The sequence below is a fragment of the Ovis canadensis genome, chromosome 1, assembly GCF_042477335.2.
Source record: "Ovis canadensis isolate MfBH-ARS-UI-01 breed Bighorn chromosome 1, ARS-UI_OviCan_v2, whole genome shotgun sequence".
NCBI classification, from domain to species: Eukaryota; Metazoa; Chordata; class Mammalia; order Artiodactyla; family Bovidae; genus Ovis; species Ovis canadensis.
In genome coordinates, this window is record NC_091245.1 from 187,944,080 (window position 1) to 187,964,653 (window position 20,574).

The 20,574-nt window shown below is 35.7% G+C and overlaps 1 protein-coding gene across 6 annotated transcripts in view; it reads right to left on the bottom strand.

Moving 5' to 3' along the window:
- Positions 1 to 20,574, bottom strand: part of GSK3B (glycogen synthase kinase 3 beta) — a 215,096-nt gene that overhangs the window by 44,065 nt on the left and 150,457 nt on the right. The window lies entirely within an intron of this gene.

Sequence of the window (20,574 nt, forward strand, 5' to 3'; positions counted from 1 at the left end):
CCAAAGTTATAAAATATGTAACTCATTAAACAGAGCAGACTTTATAAAAAACTTCAATTTCTGACTAGAGGACCCAAGCTATAGGTAGTATACAGACTGTTATGGTAACAGTCATCAAGTTTGTATAAGAAAGGTCACTCAAAAATATTCAACTAAAAATCAGGCATCTTCGTTCTGTCTAGAAAAACAATCTATTGTGATGGCATCTGAAATGAGAGTATCTTTTATTCATTTATTCATCAGTAAAGTAAGACAAAGGTTTTATTATCAAAAAGCTAATTAGGAGAACCTTAGTCAAACATGGTCATCAATAATTCCATTCAATCACTGAATATTAAGTGAATGTCCCCGTGTACTAGGAACTATATGAAGAATACTAAGAACAAGAGAGATTCTAACTATGAGAAACTTACATATTTGTGTGCAAAAAAGTATAATACAAGATGAAATTATATTGAGCACTTCATTACCTCCAGAGCTGTATTAGGCATCAAAAGAAGGAAAGTATACGGATTTGACTGCATAAGACAGATGATGGGAAGAGACATTAAGTACTAAAAGGAGTACTTTGAAGAAAAATGACACTTATTACGTATCTTTATAACTCTAGTACCCAATATAAAACAAGTCTGTTGAAATAAAATGTTAATCCATTTAATTCAAGGACAGTTGCACAGAGGAGCAGAATGTAAAGTACTTGACCAGTGGTGAACAAACAGGGCAAACTAAGAATTTCAGGTGTTTGTTGTTATTGTTTCTAATTCTCTACTTCATTAAAACTTTCAGAACTTAGGCAAATTTTTTAAAGTTTTATTCTTCAAAAGACACTCATATGAAAACAAAACGTAAGCTAGACTGAATAGGTACTGTATAATTTAATTAATATAGAATTCTAGAACATCTTCTGCCTACAGTGACAGAAGATTCATGGTTGTGAGGAGCTGGAACAAAGTATTACAAAGAGGTACTAGGAAATTATTAGGGGTAATAAATATAATACAACTTCCTTTCCTTCCTGTAGTAGAATTCCAGCTTTACAAGAAACAAAGAGTATTGAGAAGGAAAATATCTGGTCTTTGTAACTGTAGCTATCAGATTATTTGTAAATTGGACTCTTGATGAAGGGTGTGTATGTGTACATGTATGGGAAAAAGGGGAAAGAGTGAAAAAGAAGAGAGAGTGAACTTATTGATAATTCTGCCTTCCAAATCCAACTCCTCTGGATTTTTTTAAATGCTAAAGAAAAACAACAGCAATGTTAAAAAATGAGTATTTAAAATGCATCCTTTTAGTGATGCTACAATCCACTAATTTCATTTTAAGACATATACTCTAATCTAGAGAAACTCTTTATAATGTATATTAGTCTGTAATAGGGGCCTCCCTGATGGCTCAAGCAGTAAAGAATCTGCCTGCAATGAAGGAGACATAGGAAACGGGGGTTTGATTCCTGGGTCGGGAAGATTCCCTGGAGGAGGGCTTGGCAACCCACTCTAGTCTTCTTCCCAGGAAAACACCATGGATAGAGGAGCCCCGTGGCTAAGGTCCACGGGGTCACAAAGTGTAGGACACAACTGAAGCGACTGAGCACACACACAGTCTGTAATAATACAGCACTGCAGGCAAAAGCAAAAATCCAAAAGTGGAATTAATAAATAAAGTGTGGCACAGTCATACAATGATATACTAACTGGCAACGAAAATAAATGAACTAGAGCAACACATACCTTATTGGATGAATTTCACACAGTGGTGAATTTTCACTCAAGAATAGCTTTATGTAAAGTTTAAAAACTGGAAACACTAAACTATGTTTTAATTTACATGAAAGTGAAAGGGAAGTGAAGTGAAAGTTGCTCAACCATGTTTGACTCTGCGAATCCATGAATTCCATACACTCCATGGAATTCTCCAGGCCAGAACACTGGAGAAGGTAGCTGTTCCCTTCTCCAGGGGATCTTCCCAACCCAGGGATCAGACCCAGATCTCCCACACTGCAGGCAGATTCTTTAACCAGCTGAGCCACTAGGGAAGCCCAAGAATACGGCAGTGGGTAGCTTATCCCTTCTCCAGGAGATCTTCCCAACCCAGGAATTGAACTGGGGTCTCCTGCATTGCAGGTGGATTCTTTACCAGCTGAGTTACCAGGGAATCCTTTAGTTTACATAGTTAAACTAAATCAAAAGCATGGGAATATTCACTAGAAAAATCAAGTATAGATTATTTAGCTTACTAGAAATAATAGAGGAGGAGGGACTATGCCTGGGGTGGGCATAAGTAGTTCTCTAATTCTAATTCTTAGTATGAGTGGTACTTACATGGATAGTCATTTTATTATTATGCTTTAAACTTAATACATTTTTATATATTTCTGTATTATGATATATTTCACAATAAATAATAATGACACTTAAGAAATGCCCACTCTCAAATCAGTATTTTTTGTGCAGTCTCCCCTTATTTATTCAGCACTTTGTTAGCACAAGGCACAGTCCTAACTCCCTACAAGCTGGTAGAAATGCCAAAAGAAATGAAGGGTTGTATATAGACCATCAGTAAATCCATCTTTTTACTGTATGAACATAGACCATATGAATTTATCGGCTATTTGGCTGACTTTTCCATATTGCATAATGGAAAATGTATAATACTGTATAATGAAAAAGGCAGGATGCTCCTTGAAGTGAATGTTTCAATTTGTATATGCTTTTTATTATAACCTAAGAATATTCCTGGTGGAAGTAAATCTGTGAAATACACAACAAACATGTGTGAGAAACACATGACATGAACACAAGGTTTGCTTAAATAAACATATGTTACAATAACTTATTTTATGTGAAAGCAAGAAAGTATATTATATGTGTGCATATGTGAAGTCACTCCCATATTCTCCCTAAACTGTCTCACAGCCACTTAGATCTAAACATTTATCCCAAATTTTATATGTGAAAAATTTCACATATGAAAAAGCTGCATCTTTTTTAAAACAGTGAAAATGTCTTCCCTTTATACTACCAATTCTCTAATATTTTTCAATACTACATTTGTTTCATCACATTTCCACTCCTCCATGCATATATCAATCCACTTTATTTTCTGATGCATCTGAATATCAGTTGCAGACATTTAATTATGTAGTATATATATAATTAACTAAGGTTCAGTATTTCTGACCTTTTCATCTAAGCATTTTTTATATAACTAGAATTCTCACTCAATATATACCAGTGCATGGATGTGGAAAAAATCTTTTATCACAATGGGAGATTATCTGCTTAGATGAATAGTTATGATACAAAAAAGATTCTTAATTATACTTCTGATTGATGGTCAGAGTTTGTGTTCTTTATCTTTAAACTGTGGATATTTGTGACTTTTAAGAAACTTAATTACTATTAACATCTAGTAAATGGAATCATTGATATATTCACTATTAATTACTTAAAAGCAATTAACCAAATAAACTAGCATATCACCACAAAATGGCAAAGGGTATCTTATTATTGTTACAGCCACATGACCTTGAATCACTAGAGCTATTTGATGGACAAAGTGAAATTCCAATGTAGTTATCTGTTTTATGTTTAATTTCTCCTGTCAAATATACAACTATTGTAATAATTTTTCTATTCTTTTTCTTGTCATCTTGAAAAGCACATTCTCCCCAGGCTAGCTAATAGAGATGAAAAGTAGATGGGAGATCCAGGGATTAGCCAACTTTTTTTAAGGGCCAGAAAGTAAATACCTTAGGCTTTGTGGGCCAGAGAGCCTCTATTACTAGTCACTTCCACTACTGTAGCACATGTGATTATTTCACATGTAGAATTTTGATTGGAATGTTAAATGGCAGGAAGTCCTATGGATGTGCACATTGTAAGTAATGTATTGCCTAGAATTTTTAAACTCAGGGCCTAAGTTGTAGAACATCCTTGTTATAGAATTACTTTGTGTATAAATACTGTGCTAACTAACAGCCTTACATAATAAAGTATAATTCTGTATAAGTTGGCATCAGTAGCTCAATAAATCTGGAATATCATGCAAAAGTTTGCATTATTTTAAAAAAAGACATCTCTTTTTAGTAATTGCTAAGTAACTGATATTAGAATTATTCTCTACAGTAAAACAATTAGAAAACTGACTGACAAAATATTCTTTAAAGGAGAAGGTAAATATGATTCAAAAGAAGGGAGTAGGAAACTCGTCAACAAATATAGGTACAAAAATGACAAAGGGCAGAATTGACAAATGAGGGCATAAAACAGCTATTATAATGAGGAGACAAACAGAGGATTAAAAAAGAAATACAGTAACTGCACAGTTGAAAAGTATGATATGTGAAGTTAAAATTTTCCTGGAGGTCTAACAACAGATGAGACATCACAGAAGATAATCAGTGAACTTAAAAAACAAAACAAAACAACAGAAACAATCAAAGCTGAAGCATGGAGGTACAACAAGCTAGAAAAACATAGGTACATGTGACTGGAGTCTAAGAAGGGGCTTGGGGGAACAGATGTCAAAAAAATATTTGAAGAAATAGTGGCCAGCATTTTCCCAAATTTGATGAAAATGCCATGAAATCTAAACAGTATAAAAGCCACTGATAAAGGGAAAGTTTTCACCAAAGCAAAGAGATACATTTTATACAGTCAACAATAATACCAGCCAACTTATCAGAATCAATGCAAGCCAGAAGAAAACAGAGACCCCTCTCAAAAAAAAAAAAAAAAAAGAAAGAAAGAAATGAGAAACTGGAAACCAAGAAATTCCATATCCAGTAAAAATATCCTTCAAAAGAATGACGGGAACAGAACCAAGATGTCTTGATTTCCAGTTCTCTCCATCAATCAAACCACATAATAAAACTCAGGGCTACTTCTCTCCTTGAAACAGTGAAAAAAATAAAATAAGACATTGTTAAGCGAACAAAAGCTAAGAGAGTTTGTCTCCAGATTTTCACTACAAGAAAATACTTTAGGATGAAAGAAAACGAATGGTCATTCCTATCTACACTAAGGAATAAAGACCACCAAAAATTATAAATATGGACTATATGTATGACATTTCCCTTTTGCTTTTATTTTTTTGAGTTGGTCACTACTGTATTCATTTGTTTTTTATTTTTAATTGAAGGGTAATTGCTTTACAGTATTGCATTGGTTTCTACCAAACATCATCATGAATCTCCCCCTTGCTTTTAAACTGGTTTAGAAGAAAACAGTGTTTAAAGCAAAATAAAGTATTATAGAAGTAAAATGTATGACAACAAGAGCACAATGGACAGGAAGGGGAAATGGAAATACACTATTGTAAGGTTCTTACTTTATATGCAAAGTGGTATATCTGTATACTGTGGTATATTTGTAGACTGTATCTGATAGAGTAGGATGCCTATGTTCAATCTCAGAACAAATTTTAAAAAATGTAACATGGCAATCAATATAGCTTAAAAAGCCAACAGGGAAAATGAAAAACACTCATTATAAGCTACAAGATAGCAGTAAAAAGGGAGAGGAAGAAACAAACAACAAAAAGAAAACAATTACCAAGGTGGAATACTTAAACCCAACCATATTAATAATTACACTGAGTGTAAATGGTCCAAACACTCCAATTAAAGGCAAAAATGATCAGACTCAATGCAATATCAGGAAACTGTAGACTTCAGTACAAGGAAATTAAACAAAAATAAAAAGGGACATTTCCTAATGATAAAGGCAAGTTTAAGACTAAATTTAAAATTATTATAAATACTGTATGTTGATGAAAATGTAAAACACTGAAACTCTTATACACTGCTGGTGGAAGTGCAGAACAGTGAAACTGCTCTGGAAAACAGTTTGATGATTTCTTACAAAGTTTACACACATTTATCATACGACAGCAATTTCAGTCCTGTTCTTTATTGAAGAGAAATGTAAACACAGGTTTGTTTAGACAAAAAGAGAAGCTTTACTCATAACAGCCAAAACAGAAACAAGTCAAACACTAATCCACAGGTAAATGGATAAACAACTCTTAGAATAGGTAATACAAAGATGGAAAAATCACAAAAACATGATGTTGAACTAAAAAAGCCAGATACAAAACACACACACACACACACGAAACCATTCATATGAAATTCTAGAACAGGAAAAACTAACCTGCAGTGACAGAAAGCAGACTAATGGTAACCTGAAACAAAAGATGGGAGACTGCAAAGGTACACAAACAGGGTGATCAACTGTCCCAGCTTACCTGGGACTATCCTGGCAGATCCCTCAGTCTTGAGACATTTGGTTACCCTAGGTTGTACACAAGAACATGTTTGGGGATGACGGAAATGTTCTAAATCTTGACCAGGACAGTAGATATGTCTGTCAAAACTCATTAAACTGTACACTTAAAATTGTTATATTTTATTGTATGTAAACTATATCACTATGAAATTAATTTAAAAAGTAAAAAACAGACCATTATGTAATTCGTGATGCCATTACTATACTAAATACAACCATGTTTATCTTTCTTCTGTTGCTATTTTAAGCCTAGCATTAAAAGTATCAGAGTCTGCCAAACCTTAAAATCAGAATTATTTTATATACAGTACACAGTCTTTAAGAAAGCAAAGATGTGAGTTAAGATGCAAAGGAATGTAAGGATGCAAAGGTAAGACATAATTGAAAGGCATTAAAAAATTTTTTTCAGTCTAAGTCACTCCACTCAATAAAAATATTTACTGAGTGCCCTTGCTCAAGGAACTATAGGGCAGAAAGACTTGTACATTATAGTTAGTTGTTCAGTCATATCTGACTCTTTGCGACCCCATGGACTGTAGCCCTCCAGGCTCCTCTATCCATAGAATTCTCCAGGCAAGAATACCCACTGGAGTGGGTAGCCATTCCCTTCTTCAAGGGATCTTCCCAACCCAGGGACTGAATCTGCGTTTCCTACATTGCAGGCAGATTCTTTACCACCTGAGCCAACAGGGAACCCCCGTACATTATAAATCAACTTCAAACAGCCAAGATCAGTACAACAAAATAAGCACAGACATCTATGAGGTGAAAGTGCTACAATGAACTGGAGTAAGAAAAAGTTTCAGGAAAGGATGCTGGAAAGAGAGACAAGAGCTAATTTTACTAAAGGAATCTAGGAAGCAAATGAATCAGATGCACGTTCTATGCACTCTAGATATGAGGTAGGAAATAGCATGATTTGGGTAACTGTATCAGTTGAGTGTTGACAGAGAATAAGGATTAGATAATGGATGAATGGCAACATTAAAGTCTTAAAGGTTAACAAGTGAAAGATTATGAAGAGCAAAGATTCTGAATGCATCATAATCTGCAATCAATAATAAACTACTACAACAAAAAACAAGTCAACTATCCCATTTCTACTTCTGAGTATATCTTTCATATATTAAGCTTCTACTAGGTTCAGAGTATATTTCTACTTGATTTATTTCAGCTGATTTATATTTGGAAACCCTGAAATCATATACTTAAAACTTTTCCATTTTACAGATTAAAAAAAAAAATGAATGTTTGACATGGACCTTAACACTTCAGACACAAAACAAGTCTCAGGGTTCCCTCAAATTTTAAGAGATGGAAGCTTAGTTTTTCCCCAGAAACTTTTAAGACTAAAGGTACATTTAAAAAATAATTATTATTTCTGGACTTTCTAAAAACTGAGTGCCCACAACTTAAAGGAAATGAAACTGCACATAATAGTTTTACGTACTTTTCTATAATTATGGTATCTCTTACATAGTAAAAGGAGGGGGATGTTCAAAATAATCACACTATTGGAAAGAGTATGTACTCTGAGTTATCTGCTAATTAGAATATGATCTTTCCATTTATTGCAAAAAAGCATTTTTTAAGTCTACTATCCTAGAACGTCAAGGGGGGTAGGTGGTGCAAAGACTCAAAGATCAGAGATTAGCCTGTCACAACCCTTTGGGAAGTTGCTCATCTTTTATGATTAAATCAATTATTCCAGTCCCATCACATTTGTTGTACCATTTTTTTTCATTCATTTAGCTTCAAGTTTATCTAGACACCAATAAATATCAAGTGATGAATTACGATTCATGTCTTCAAAGAAATAAAGCCAAGAATCATCTGACAAAAGCTCTGAAATACATTTCTTTCACAGCTTTGCGTTTTAATAGCCCAACACCAGAGGTCGCCAAACTTCAGCAATAGAACTTCACATGTGGCCTTTAAAACAAACGTGAAGCCAAAGAAATTCTATTAGAAATCTCTGTTACTCCTCTGCTTAAAATCCTTCAGTGGCTTCCAAGTGCTTACAGGCTAAGTGAATGAAAAAAAATGGTACAACACAATAGACCTGACTTCACTAAGCATCCTTGTCCAAATTAGCATGTACGCCCTCCATTCCCTTCCTTTCTCTCAATGGTGAGTATCTTTGCATGTTTCAAGATTCAGTTCAAGAATTTCCTCTTAAATGAAATCTTTCCAGATAGGATTCTCTTCGAATAGCATACTTCTGCCTCTGTACTCTGATCGGACTTCTGGGGTCAGACCTGCCTTACCTCCCCTCAATAAGTCTCTGAACTCCTTGAGGGCAAATAGGCCCAAATGGTTCACTAAATCAACATGCTGTTAACGTGATGTACCCTGAAAGACTGAAAGGATACATGGCCATAATGAACTAAATCAAAGCTTTTAAAATAAGCAGATAAAAAATTGTATAACAGAGGCAAGAGGGATTTCTGCATAAAAGAAATGTTTATTCAAATTGGATAACTGTCAGGTTGACTGTCTATATCGTAAATGTGACAATGTGAAAATCAAAAAACATGTCACTGAGCTACTCTATTTCAAAATATCAGTACTCTACTGACATTCCTGGAATCACCACATTTTCACTTCCAAAGGACTGATATGATATATTATGCTCTCTGGTATATCCCTACAAGTTACAGGTTTTAAACTTGTTAAATACACTATAGGTAGGCAGCTAAAATCCATCAAAACAAGACAAGTGAAGTCGCTCAGTCGTGTCCGACTCCTCGCAACCCATGGACTGTAGCCTACCAGGTCCTCCAACCCATGGGATTTTCCAGGCTAGAGTACTGGAGTTGGTTGCCATTTCCTTCTCCAGGGGATCTTCCCAACCTAGGAATCGAGCCTGGGTCTCCCACATTGCAGGCAGATGCTTACATGCAGATTTTATACAGTTTCTATCGACCTCTCCTATAATAAATGAGTGAGATTTTGGTATAAGGATTTTTTTGTGAGGTTTGCAATGTTTCTTTCTCAGGGTTTTCCTCTGATTTCCAAAAGGCAAGGAACCCCCCCCCCCCCCCACCCAACCCATCCCCAAAGCTATAGCAGCAGCAGCAGCACAATCATTAAAATCCCATTAGGAATATCAGTGAAGAAAAGAACATCAAGCTGTCATGTTATTTTGAATACAACAAAAGTATCTGAATAAATTATTCAAAAGTATTTGAATAAATACTTTTGGCTAAAGTATTTATTCAACCGAAACTAGTACAGGAGGGTCCCTTTGTGTGTCCATGATTTACTCTATTTACCCCCATGCCACCTGTCACTTAACTGGATCTGAGTGCTTTGCAAAGCTATGGTCAGTTTACTGCCTTTCTTAAAATATGGTGGAAACAGCAACACACCCTTATTGGAAGTTCTGCAGGTAGATGTCTTCAAGCTTGTCTTAAAAAACAAAGCTTTGAGATTTACACCCCTCTACAGAACTTCCTTCTTTTTTAGTATATTCAGTGCTGTACAACCATCAACTGCTATCTGATTTCAGAACATGTTTTCATCCCCAAATTAAACCCTGAACCCATGAGCAGTCACTTCCATTTCTACTCTCCCCAATTACTGACGACCATTAATCTACTTTCTGTCTCTACAGATGTGCTTATTCTGGACATTTCATATAAATGGAATCACATTAACATGTGTTCTTTTGTGTTTGATATTTTCTGTGATAGTGTCTGTATCTGACACTTTTCATTCATCAGCTGATGGACAACTGAAATGTTTATACTTTTTTGGCTATAAATAATACTGCACAAACCTTTATGTATAAGTTTTTTTTGCAGATAAATGTTTTCAAATTCCTATGAAGGGAATTGCTGGGTTGTGTGGTAACCCTATTATTTTGAGGAAGTGCAAAACCATTTTTTGTTTATAACATTTTACAATCCCTCGGGCAATGTATCAAAGTTTCAACTTCTCCACATCCTTTGGTAAGGGTTCCCAGGTGGCTCAGAGGGTAAAGATTCCGCCTGCAACGCAGGAGACGCAGATTGAATCCCTGGGTTGGGAAGATCCACTGGAGGAGGGCATGGCAACGCACTCCAGTAATCTTGCCTAGAGAATCCCATGACAGAGAAGCCTGGTAGGCTACAGCCCATAAGGTTGCAAAGAGTCAGACACAACTGAAAAACTAAGCACGCACAGTACCAATACCAGTCATTGTGGGTCTTTCCAATACCAGTCATTGTGGGTCTGTATCTTGGCCACCCTAATAAATATGACCTAGTACTCACTGTGGATCTGACTTGCGTTTCCCTAATGACCAACAACGTTGAGCATCTTTTTGTGTGTGTCCTCACTGGTCACCTGTATGTCTTCTTTCGAGAAATGTTAATTCGGATCTTTTGCCCATTTTTCTCTTGGGCTGTCTTTTTATGGTTGAGTTGTAAGAGTTTCTTATCCTAGATACAAAGTCCTTATCAACAACATTCTGTGTATTGTCTTTTAATTTTCTGGATGGTAGCCTTTGGGAAACAAATTTTTAAATTTTGATGGAGTTCAATATGCACATTTTTTCTATTGTCACTTGTGCTTTTGGTTTTGTATCTAAAAAAAAAATCATTTACACTTATGTTTCTTTCTAAGAGTTTTACAATCTTGGCTCTAGGCCTATACATTTTGAGTTAATTTGTGTACATGGTGTGAGACGTAGGGGTCCAACTTCATTCTTTTGCATATGGATATCCAGTTGCCCAAATATAATTTGTTAAAAAACTACTGTTTCCCCATTGAACTGCCCTGAAACCCTTGTCAAAGGTCATCTGACCATAAACATAAAGATTTATTTGTAGACATTCAATTGTACTGCATTGACCTACATGCCTACACTCATGTCGGGACTAAACATTCTTACCCCCCTTTCTTGAGGTTTAACTGACAAAACTGTAAGACATACTAAATGAACACAGTGGTGATTTTATATACATACACATTGTGAAAGTATACTTATCATCTAGTTAATTAACATATTCATCACCTCACACTTTTCTTTCTTCTCTTCCTTCTTCTGGTGAGAACATTTAGGTCAACAGTGTTATCAACTATAACCACCATGTTTTACATCAGATTCTCAGACCTCATTCATCTTAGAAAATCTGTCCTCTTTACCAACCTCTCCTCATTTCCTCCACTCCGTAAACCCCAGGGACAGCCACTTTTCTACTCTCCATGATTGACTTTTTTCCTTTTCCTTTTAGAATCTACATACAGGTAGATGCCATGGAGTAGTTGTCTTTCTCTGTCTGGCTCATTTCATTTAGTATAATGCCCTAAGGTCCATCCATCCATGTTATCAAAAATGGCAGAATTTCCTTCCTTCTAGTGGCTTAATAATATTCCACTGTAGATGCACTATCTTGATTACTGCAGCTATAAAATGAGTTTCAAAAGTGGGAAGTATGACTTTTCTTCCCTAATAAAATTTTATATTTGGCAACAAGTACTTTCCTTCCCCCAAAAAGTTGATTACTGTTTCGATTATGCAAATTATTCACCATAAAGTAAAATAAAGTCATTCTTGGTTAATACATATTCATGGTGGTCATTTTTTTTCCCCCTAGGTGAATGACAGCTATAGTTGTATGTTCAAGGTAAGGGTATAGAACAAAAAGAGGGGTGGCAGATGGGATGAGAATCCCTTGGGTTAAAAAAAACAAACACCTCACTATATTTTCCAAACTTGTAAAAAAAAACATCACACTCCCGTTTGAGACACGTAAACATTTTATACACACATCCCCCAGCTCTTGCTTCCTCTGAGAATCACTAACACTATAGTTCTTAGTGTTATAGCTTTTGTGGTGGTACAGCACCACAAGCCAAGATTTTCTTTGTGTTTTCCTTCTATTATACTTATCAATAAAATAATAAGAATTATGTTTTTTAAATATGAAATATCAATCAGTATGCTTTTAACAAAATAAATGCCCCTCTACAAGAGTCCAGTGTTTCTTTATATTGAACCCTGAAAATAAACAAATATACAGAGGAACTCAAATTGCCACCATGGAGAAGAATCTACAGTTGGTAAGTAAAGTGTATTATATTCCTCAAAGAGTAATTTTGTGGATGGTCTTCTGACTCAGGTTCTAAAATCTAACTATTAACACAACAGTTTTGAGGTGACAATGTCATGAAACTTAGGTTTATGAGAAAAAAGTTTCTTTGAATAAATAAAACATATTCTGGCAACTTAGTAAATCATTTTATACACTTATTTTGGGTAAATTAATTTCAAATGAATGTCATTATTCTCAAGTCAAAAGCTAACTAGATCACATTGCCATGACACCACTTTTTCATGCCTGGGCACACTTACATAGAAGCATATAGCGATTTAACCAAGTATGAGTAAGTTACTACAGAGTCAGTAAAGTTTCATAGTAGCAACATAAAATTGATGTTTCTTCTGGCCTATATACAACATATTAATGTAAAGATGCAGTTGAGAAATTTTACATTAAAATGATTTTTCTAACACTCATTTACTTATTTTTAAAATGTTGACATTATGTGTGTAGTATTTATACTGCAGGAAGTTACTATAAACTGTAACCATTATCCTTTGCACTAGTATAGGGATATTTAATCTAGATATTAGAGATGAGCTTCAGGAAGTCCAAGGGTCACCTAATATCATATGCCAAATTTGGCATATATGTTTTTCTGGGGGAGAGTCCATTGCTATGAAAGATTTTCAAAGAGGTCCATGATGCAAAAGTGACTAAAAGTCACTGCTCCAGTCAGTAATAAACACAGAAAAATGTAAACAATAAAACAAGAATGAAAAAAGCAATAAAATATTTACATATATATTGCATATTATATATTACAAGTAAAAATCTGTACCATGTGGTATGCTTACTAGTTCTGGGGAGTGGAAAAGGAAGAGAGAACTAAGTTTAATATGTTGTCCCTGTAGTCTGTTAACAAGAAGAGCTCTATGACAACAAAAGAAATACCATCAGGTAACATATGCTGCTGCTGCTGCTGCTGCTCCAAATACATGTTAGCAAAGATACATCATGGATCCATCAAAAAACTTGGGAAGAAAAGTATTTTATACTTATTAAATTCTCATTAAATTAGTCTCTTAGACCTCTCTCTGAAAGACTATTTGATGGTGAAAATGTCAAGCCAGGAGACAGGGCATACACAGGTGCTAAACAATCCATAATATGGAGATAACGGAAAGCTAGTGTTTGCAAAGCAAAGTGATGAAGATAACACTGAGCTGTACTTGAAAGCAAAGGAATCCACTTTTACAACCTTGATTAATTTAGATGAAGTACAATTAAACAATCCAAAGACATCATAAACTGATTTAGTATATTCATTACAATAGGATTTAGGAGCATTATCCTTTATTTTGTGGTCACACTTGAAAAACACTAAATTAAGTGGGTTCTAGATAATAAGCTGACATTAAGTATTATATTGTTTCTCCTAGAGCTACAAAATTCCATGAATAGAGGACACCAACTTAGCTAAAGATGAATCAGACAGGATTTTCCTACCACCCAACCCTTCCCAGATATGGCAGTCATAATATTCATCTTCATCATCATCATCACCTTGCTAGGATTAAACGGTTAAATGTGTAATATGTGTAAAGTGCTGAGGTCAGTGCCTGGTGCAGAGGAAGTTCTCACTGAGTAGCAGCTTTTATGATTAGCAGTATTTTACCAATATTTGAAAATGCAGACTTCTGAGGGGGCAGATAATCACTCATCTATTTGTCTAAATTATCCTGCAAAGCCCCTGGTGGCTCAGACAGTAAAGAATCTGCCTGCAATGCAGAAGACCTGAGTTTGATCCCTGGGTTGGGAAGGTTCCTTGGAGAAGGCAATGGCAACCCACTCCAATATTCTTGCCTGGAGAATTCCATGGACAGAGAAGCCTGGCAGGCTATAGTCCATGGGGTTGCAAAGAGTCACAGAGGACTGAGTGACTAACACATACTGCAAAGAGCCATCAGTCAAATCGAAAGACCAGGAAAACAATGATTTAGATAGATATTTGTAATAAAATGCAGCCCTCTTAACTCTATGTAACTGTATTTATTTGTTTACTAACAAAAGATTCTGGCATAAAACAACTGAAAACATCTATTTTTTTCAGTTCCTGGGATTACAAAAAGATGATTTTTTTTTTTAATCAGTATCACAGAACAGTAAAAAATGAACCCCCCGACTCTCTTTTAAAAATAATTTTATTTGTTTTTGGCTGTGCTTGGTCTTCACTGCTACATGCAGGCTACTCTAGCTGCAGCGCATGGGCTTCTCACTGTGGTGCTTCTTCTGCTGCAAAGCATCGGCTCTAGGGTGCATGGGCTCAGTAGTTGTAGAGCACAGGCTTAGTTGCCCTGTGGCGTGTGGAATCTTCCCAGATCAGGGATTGAACCTAATCCCCTGCACTGGCAGGTAAGACTCTTAACCACTGAACCACCAGGGAAGTCCCTCTCTCTCTTTAATCTCACTCTCCACTGCTAAATCTTTTTCTTTCTCAAGCTTTTTAGGTACCACAAGAAATGAAGTTCACCTACTTAACTATAATAAAATAATCAAAAGATTATTTGGATCTCACTGTTTTCCAGAAACTTTCAAATTCCTAAAGTTTCTGCTAGAGGTAAGATTCTGCTAGTTCTTACCTGTCTAAGAACCATTTATGTAAATATCTAAAATGAGATTTAATTACTACTAAGAGAAAAGTATGACATGAACTTATTTACCAAAGAGAAACAAACTCACAGACTTTGAAAACAAACGTATGGTTACCAAAGAGGCAAAGGACAGGGGAGGGATAAATTAGGAGTTTGAGTTTTGAGATTAGCAGATACAAACTACTATTATATATAAAATGACATACAGCAAAGTCCTACTGCATAGCACCGGGAATGATATTCACTATCCTGTAATAAACTATAATGGAAAAGAATACACACCCACACACACCCACCCGAATCACTTTGTCCTACCGGGAACGATATTCACACACATACCCACACACACACACACATCCACACACACCCACACCCAAATCACTTTGTCCTACCGGGAACGATATTCACACCCCCCCCCCAATCACTCTGTCCTACCGGGAATGATATTCACACACACACACACACCTGAATCACTTTGTCCTACCGGGAACGATATTCACACACACACACACCCCACCCGAATCACTTTGTCCTACTGCATAGCACCGGGAACGATATTCACTATCCTGTAATAAACTATAATGGAAAAGAATACACACACACACACCCCCACCGGGAACGATATTCACACACACACACACACACACACACACCCCCGAATCACTTTGCCCTACTGCATAGCACTGGGAACAATATTCACTATCCTGTAATAAACTATAATGGAAAAGAACACACACACACACACACACACACACACACACACACACCGGGAACGATATTCACACACACACACCCCCATATCACTTTGTCCTACTGCATAGCACTGGGACACACACACACACCCACACCCACACACCCAAATCACTTTGTCCTACTGCATAGCACCGGGAACGATATTCACTGTCCTGTAATAAACTATAATGGAAAAGAATACACACACACACACACACACACACACACACCCCAGAATCACTTTGCAGTACATCATAAACTGACACAATGTTGTAAATCAACTATACTTCAACAAAAATTTTTTAAAAGCATCTACATGCTCAATGTCATGTTTTTCTAAAAGACATCTATCCAAATCTAAAAGGCTAGTTACTATAGCTATGAAGGCTATAGAGAAAGTCTATTATCAGAGAGGTGTACTCTAACTACTTCTGCCTTTAAAACTTCCATTAATTAGAAAGAAATGGTCAACTTATTACAAAGCGTAAGTAAATATTTATGAAATAAATTATATCTCTAGGAACATTTATACATTTAAAATTAGAAATTCTACAAAATGACTGGTTTCTATCAAACATTCAGTTCTGTGATATTTTAATCCCAAAACTGAACTCTAGACTGAAGCTCACCTTTCCTTACTTGAAATTTGTGTTTTAAAATTTGGAGGGGGAAAAGAAACTATTAGTAAAAACTACAGCAGTCCCAGTTCCAGAATTTCTAGACTGCATCATCTTCAGTTCATCTGGGGAATTTGAGGGACATCTTACATTTATGTAAGGAGTTAATCAAATCTTTGAGAAGCTAAATATATAATTTTTTTAAAGCAATCATTTATCACTGTACTTTCACATTATTCTTCTCAGAATCAATTATGTAATTCAGAATAGAATCTACAGTCAAATCCATGCAGTCAAAAAAAAAATCATTTCGTCAACATGCACTTCTTCACATGAGAAATACAATTAATTATTTAGTAAAACAAAAAAGTCCACAAAACAGATGGCACTTTTGTTTCATCGTACATATGCACAGAAAAGAGTATAAAAATATTCATAGAAGTTATTTTTCATGATGTACTAGAACAGTGATTACTTTTGTTCTTCTTGTATTTGTGTCTGGGTATGTTTTCTGCATTGAGCACATAAAATTATAGCATACATAATGATAAAAAAAGCAATCAACATAAAAAAAAATACTACCTTCTTTAAATCTTCAGAAGACTTTTTCTAAATAACCCCATTGGTATGACTGACGACAGAGGTGCCAATGGACAATGCTATATCACTGAACCTATGCTTGTGAAATTTCTGACAGATTCTCCCAAAATGTTTTATTTTCCCCAGGTATCTGAAACCACATCAGATATTTCTTAAGATTATTTTAACTAGTATGTTAAGGAATAATTTAAGAAATCTTATTATCTGAGCCTTCCCAAACAAAATCTCTCTTATCTACAAAAGCTTTGAAAAGTTAAGAACTTTTTGATACTCGGAGATTAAAAGGTAAATGAGATTCTAATTTGATAAGCCTCTGTATGAAATCAATCTCAGAAAGCTAGGTGTTTTTCATGCTTAAAAATGATTTTTCATGACTTTCAATGCCATATTGCCCTATACTTCAAATTTACTCTGAAGATATTTTAATTTTACTCTTAATATTCTGCAAAAGCGTTGTTTGAGGATAGACAGGGAGAAGACTTAAAGGTTATGCTAAGTTAGCTCAGTTTATAATACTCTATGTTACTTATTCTATGAATTATTGGCATTGACATCCAAGTCAATGAAGTTTAATAAACAACATATACAATAACAATCACACTAACTTTTCTTATGAATTCCTAGATAATTCCAAATTCATGGATGAACACTAATCTAGCAGCTTAATTTAGCTTAAATATTCCTTCAAAACTATTGTGGTGCCTCTGGATATTAAAATGTAACAATAAAAGAAAGTTCCTGCTCAGAAAGTTTGTCGTTCAGTCACTAAGTCATGTCTGACTCTTCGTGACCCCATGGACTGCAGCACGCCAGGCTTCCCTGTCCTTCACTATCTCCTGAAGTTTGCTCACACTCATGTCCATTGATTGAGTCAATGATGCTATCCAATCATCTCATCCTCTATGGCCACTTTCTCCTCCTGCCCTCAATCTTTCCCAGCATCAAGGTCTTTTCCAATGAGTCAGTTTCTCACATCAGATTAGAGCTTCAGCTTCAGTTCAGAAAGTTTATAATTAGGCAATTCTATGACTTATAAAATTTATAAGTATGATTGTTCCTTTTCTGAATAAACTCAAATTCAAAGAAAAGAGTGACTATTTTATGGGCTTGGGGGTATATCAGCTACCTCCAGATACTCAAGAGGAATATGCTCATGAGGTTTTCAAGAAAGAAAATGGACAGAGAGCAGAGAAGAACAGTAACATAGATTCCCTTGTTTTCAAAAGAACTAAGGGCTCATGACTAATATCTCAGAAAAACTGAGACTGGAGTTGGGCACCTGAGAGATCACTTTTCACAGAAAACTCAGATTTATTCTTGAAGTCCTGATTAGCAGAAATGGCAATATTTGCTTAAAATATGAAACGTCTTAATAACATTTAACTTTGAAAGCTAACCTATACAACTCTTTTCTGACATACAACTTAGATCAGGAAAACTGGAACAGTTACATTAGAATTAGTTATGCATTCTTATTTCAATGAAACATCATAGATATTCAATATGTAAAGTACAAATGTACAGATAGGATCAACAAGATTTAGAGCTATATTAAACACATAAAATTACACACACAAAATTCCTACAATGTTTATTAACTTCCATGCAGTAAGATTTAAGAGCTATACTACAATGTTTATTAACCTCCATGCAGTAAGATTTAAGAGCTATACTACACACACACCACACCCTTACAATGTCTATTAATTAACTTCAATGAAATGTATAACTTCAGGTCACCAAATGGGTGGTAATTAATACTGATATTTTATCTACTCTGGGTGGTATTGCTTAAAAACTGTAAAAAGGGCTGAGAAGTTTGATATTTCAAACTGCCCTGGGATGTTGTTTAACATCCATTATAACACCTTCGAAGTATCTATAGATAGTGATCTTGGAACTTATCTAGGTGATGACAATGTATAAGTGCAAGATGACAAGATAATATATAAATGAGAAGTGTTTTGTTTTAGAGTTGTCCTACTACAACAAATTAATCATGGACAACCTGCAACAAATAAGCCCTAAATAAAAATGAAGTCATAAACCATCAATAACAAACTGACAGTGTCTACTAAAATTAAATAAGAACAGATATTAGTAGAAAACAGAATTAGGAAGGCTGACAAAAAGTGGTAAAATAAGATTTGGACTTAAAGGTTTGTAAGATATGATGGCAAGCATGAAATATATGACTTGTCACAGTTATCCAGCTTAGCTTCTAAGCAATTTCATCTGTGTTAATCTCATGTATGAATTCATCAAAATTAGTGACAAAGAATAAACCATCACACGGTTCTAAACTATAACTGGTAGAGAAATGACACAGTTCTAATAAGCTAAATATAAATGCCAAATTGAATGGTGATATGTACAGAGAACTGCAGTGTGGTAAATTCAAATACATCAAACTGAAAGCCTAGGGATAGAAGAAATGCTGATTAGTTGTGCTGACTTGATTGGTCAGTAAACTATGGCCCAATCCTGTTTACATAGGACCCATGGCTGTGTGGACCACAATAAATTGTGGAAGATTCTGAAAGAGATGGGCATACCAGACCACCTGACCTGCCTCTTGAGAAACCTATATGCAGGTCAGGAAGCAACAGTTAGAACTGGACATGAACAACAGACTGGTTCCAAATAGGAAAAGGAGTACGTCAAGGCTGGATATTGTCACTCTGCTTATTTAACTTATATGCACAGTACATCATGAGAAACACTGGGCTGAAAGAAGCACAAGCTGGAATCAAGACTGCCAGAGAAATATCAATAACCTCAGATATGCAGATGACACCACCCTTATGGCAGAAAGTGAAGAAGAGCTAAAGAGCCTCTTGATGAAAGTGAAAGAGGAGAGTGAAAAAGTTGGCTTAAAGCTCAACATTCAGAAAACTAAGATCATGGCATCTGGTCCCATCACTTCATGGCAATTAGATGGGGAAGCAGTGGAAATAGCGGCTGCCTTTATTTTTGGGGGCTCACTGCAGATGGTGATTGCAGCCATGAAATTAAAAGACGCTTACTCCTTGGAAGGAAAGTTATGACCAACCTAGACAGCATATTAAAAAGCAGAGACATTACTTTGCCAACAAAGGTCCGTCTAATCAAGGCTATGGTTTTTCCAGTAGTCATGTATGGATGTGAGAGCTGGACTATAAAGATAGCTGAGCACCGAAGAATTGATGCTTTTGAACTGTGGTGTTGGAGAAGACGCTTGAGAGTCCCTTGGACTGCAAAGAGATCCAACCAGCCCATCCTAAAGGAGATCAGTCCCGGGTGTTCATTGGAAAGGCTGATGTTGAGGCTTAAACTTCAACACTTTGGCCACCTGATGCAAAGAGCTGACTCATTTAAAAAGACCCTGATGCTGGGAAAGATTGAGGGAGGGAGGAGAAGGGGATAACAGAGCATGAGATGGCTGGATGGCATCACCGACTCAATGGACATGGATTTGGGTGGACTCTAGGAGTTGGTGATGGACAGGGAGGCCTGGCGTGCTGCAGTTCATGGGGTTGCAAAGAGTCAGACACAACTGAGCGAATGAAATAACATGAACTAAGAACTGATTTTAAAGATAAACATTTGCCATCAATTCGAGGCTATGAAACACTGACTTTGAACCATGATTAAGAGAAATTTCACAGGCTCCTCA